This window comes from Gopherus evgoodei, chromosome 9 (genome assembly GCF_007399415.2).
Source record: "Gopherus evgoodei ecotype Sinaloan lineage chromosome 9, rGopEvg1_v1.p, whole genome shotgun sequence".
In the NCBI taxonomy this organism is placed as follows: Eukaryota; Metazoa; Chordata; order Testudines; family Testudinidae; genus Gopherus; species Gopherus evgoodei.
In genome coordinates, this window is record NC_044330.1 from 48,807,063 (window position 1) to 48,811,317 (window position 4,255).

The following is a 4,255-nucleotide window of genomic DNA, read 5'->3' on the forward strand; positions in this document are numbered from 1 at the left end:
CAAAAGGTCTTTAATGGCTTCTTGGGGGATGAAGCATATAGTGGTGGAATTTGTCACCACCAGACCTTCCCTTTGCATAATTTGTTTTATGATTGGTTTTATTATTATACTGCCATAAGTGGGTTCCATTATTAAACCAAGCATTACTCTTCTCGAACGCTTTAACATTTCCACAACCCCCAACTGTTTACCTACAAACTCTGCAGTGTTCATTTGTGCAAATGCTTTTTTTAACTTTTTGTTTTAAAGTGACACATTTCTTAGGCAAATCCTTTTGCTGGCTTTAAGCTTATTTATGGTTTTTGTACTTACTTTTTAACTCGGTACACTTTACCTGAAAAGCCATCCTACATTAAATACAGTCCATGAAGGATGGTTGCTTTTTCCTTTGGATTTATGCAAATAGATAAGACATTGTTTTCTTTCTGACCTTTTAGGAATTTTTTTCGTTTAGCTTTTTTCTACAACTTTTATCTGCTTTTTATGCTTTTTACTTGTATGTCTTAAGGTAGCACATTTTGTTTGTAAAGTTTTAGCCACCAGAAATAATCCTTGTGAATCTAGTGCCTTGATTTGAGCTTTCTTTGCATAAGGTAAAAAAACATAGATACTGTTTTTTTTTTCATGGCTGCTAATGGGTCCTACATTTTTTTTTTTTTAAGTGTCAGAGGCATTCAATAGCCCTCTGGTGTGCTCTGCCAAGCATTCTTTTTTGCCTATCTAGTCCCACTCTCTGGAGTTCCTTTTTCATCTGAATCCAGTCTCCCCTGAATACTTCTCTCCGCTCTTAGCCCTGGTCTACACTACGAGTTTAGGTTGAGTTTAGCAGTGTTAGTTCGATTTAACCCTGCACCCGTCCACACAAAGCCATTTTTGTCGACTTAAAGGGCTCTTAAAATTGATTTATGTACTCCTCCCCAACAAGGTAATTAGCATTGAAATTGACATCACCGGGTCAAATTTGGGGTAGTGTGGACACAATTCGACGGTATTGGCCTCCTGGAGCTATCCCAGAGTGCTCCATTGTGATCGCTCTAGACAGCACTTTCAACTCAGATACACTAGCTAGGTACACAGCAAAAGCCCCGGGAACTTTTGAATTTCATTTCCTGTTTGGCCAGCATGGCGAGCTCATCAGCACAGTGACCATGCAGTCCCAGAATTGCAAAGAGCTCCAGCATGGAGGTACTGGATCTGATCACTGTTTGGGGAGACGAATCCATGCTATCAGAACTCCATTCCAAAAGACAAAATGCCAAAATATTTGAAAAAAATCTCCAAGGGCATGATGGACAGAGGCTACCCAGGGCCCCGCAGCAATGCCATGTGAAAATTAAGAAGCTCAGGCAAGACTACCAAAAAAACAAAGAGGCAAATGGCAGCTCCAGATCACAGCCTCAGACATGCTGCTTCTCTGATGAGCCGCATGCAATTCTAGGGAAGGGCCCTACCCCTACTGCACTCCTGCCTGTGGACACCCTGAAAGGGAGGGATCTCATGCAACAGGGATGAGGATTTTGGGGATGAGGACATGGAGGAGGATGAGGATAGCGCACAGCACGCAAGCGGAGAAACCATTCTCCCCGACAGCCAGGAACTGTTTATCACCCTGGAGCCAATACCCTCCCAAGACAGGCTCACAGACCATGAAGCCCCAGAAGGCACCTCTGGTGAGTGTACCTTTGTGAATATAATGTGTGGTTTAAAAGCAAGAGTGATTAATGATTAATTTGCTCTGAAGACTTGGGATGCATTCGCAGCCAGTATAGTCCCTCCTTTTAAATGGCCAAAGCAATGGGCTCTTGGTATGGGAAAGGAGGGTGCTCCTGTTTGAAACCATTCCCACATGTTATAAAGGTTGAAGAAGCTGAAAGACTGTGGCTTACCATGGCTGCCTGCAAGCCGAATTCTGTTGCCTGGCCCTGCGTGTGTGATCTCTCACAACAAACTGGCAGGCCCTCAATATAAGCGGCAAATGTGACCTTGTACCGAAAGCACATGTCCTATGTAATGTTAACAGCTTGGTTCACTGTGAAAGAGTCTACCCATTGTTCTCTAAAATGTGTCTTTTTAAATACTACTGTCCAGGTACATCTACACTATCTGCTGGATCGGCAGGTAGCGATCGATCTATCGGGGATCAATTTATCACGTGTTGTGTAGACGCGATAAATCAAACTGATTGCTCTCCCATCAACTGCTGAACTCCAGCTTGGCGAGAGGCAGAAGCAATGTTGACGGGGGAGTGGCGGCCGTCGATCCCATGCCATGAGTATGCAAAGTAAGTGATTCTAAGTCGATCTAAGATACATCGACTTCAGCTATGCTATTCTCATAGCTGAAACTGCGTATCTTAGATCGATTTCCCCCCCCTTAGTGTAGACCAGACCTCCTTATTTTTCTTCCCACAGCTGCAAATGTTTCAACTCTCCCCCTATCATCTCTGTCCCAGAGGCTAGCGCAGATAAGAAGGCGAAAAAAATGCACTTGCGATTAAATGTTCTCTGAGCTCATGCAGTCCTCCCACACTGAAAGAGTTCAGCAGAATGCGTGGAGGCAAACCATGTCAGAGTCCAGGAAAGCAGAAAATGAACACGAGGACAGGAGGGACAAATGAGAAGAGAGGTGCGGGAGCAAGATGAGAGGAGGCAGGATGCAATGCTGAGGTTATTGGGAGATCAAACTGATATCTGGTGGAGCTGCAGGAAAGGCAGCAGGAGCACAGACTACCGCTTCTCCCTCTGTGTAACTGCCCACTCTCCTCCCCAAGTTCCATAGCCTCCTCACCCAGATGCCCAAGAACAAGGGGGTGGGGGCTCTAGGCACCCAACCACTCCACCCCAGAGGACTGCCCAAGAAACCGAAGGCTGGCATTCAATAAATTTTGAAGTGTAGTATGGCCTTGTTCTTCCCTCTTCCCTTCAACCACCACTCCACCCAGAGCGTCCCTCCAAAGCATTCAGCCACAGCACTTCCATGCTGTCAGATGTAGTGATTGCAGGCTGGGGTGGAGGAGTCGCCCTCCATCCTGCGTGATGAGGTCCCAGTATAGGGGCAGGGTTACCTGGGCTTTCACGGACAGCTCCAGGAGTATGGTGAACCAGTGCTGGCGGGGCCACACTGAGGCAATGAGGATGACCGCCACCCTGTCCCTGAACACCTTGAGCAGGACCTTGTGCACCAGAGGAAGCGGGGGAAAGGCATATTTCAATTCCCCTCCCCACGGGATCGCAAATGCATCTGCTATTGAGCCCAGACTGGGGCCCTGTAATGAGCAGAACTGTGGGCATTGGGCATTGCCCCTGGTGGCAAACAGGTCTACCCAGGGAAATCTCCACTTGTGGAAGAGTGAAAACACGACATCCACTCTGACCATCCACTCATGCATGCAGTATGACCTGCTGAGATGGTCCGCCAGTTCTTTCCGCACCCCTGGGAGATATGACGCCTTGAGGTGAATGGCTTGGGCTATACAAAAGTTCCAGAGGAGGAGAGCCTCATGGCAGAGGGGTGAGGAACAGGCTCCGACCTGCTTGTTTATATAAAATATGGCAGTCATGTTGTCCATTGGAACTGTCATGCTGTGACCACTCAAAGTGGCATGAAAGGTCTGGCAGGATAAACGAACCTCGCTGAGCTCCATCACATTGATATGGAGCGACTGCTCTGCTCCTGACCACAAGCCCTGAGGTCCCCTAGATGAGCACCCAATTCAAGGTCTGACATATCCGTCACAAACGTCAGGCTGGCTGTTGTGCGGCAAAGGGGGGATGCCTTTGGATATGTGGTTTGTCTTATACCACTCTCTACCCTTGAGCTTAATCAACTTACGTGTAGTTTAACTGTATTCCAATAAAGAAACCTCAGGGACAAGTTTGAAGCTGAGATGAATTTTTGGGAACCAAGCGAATAAGGTTTCAGAGGCTACTGAGTGGATAAAGTCTCAAAAGCCACCCAACATACTGGTGCTGTGACTTGCTGCTCATATGGAGCAAGAAAAGTGCACATCCCTTAGTGTGAACATTGCAGCCATTGAGGGAAATGGCACTGGATGAGATTATGGGTTTAAATATGAAGAAATTAATACCATGCTGGAGAAGAAGGTTAAATCTAAAGGTATGTCTACACTACAAAATTAGGCTGAATTTATAGAAGTCGATTTTTTAGGAAGCTATTTGATACAGTTGATTGTGTATGTCCCCACTAAGTGCATTAAGTCAGTGGAGTGCGTCCATAGTACAGTGGCTAGCATCGA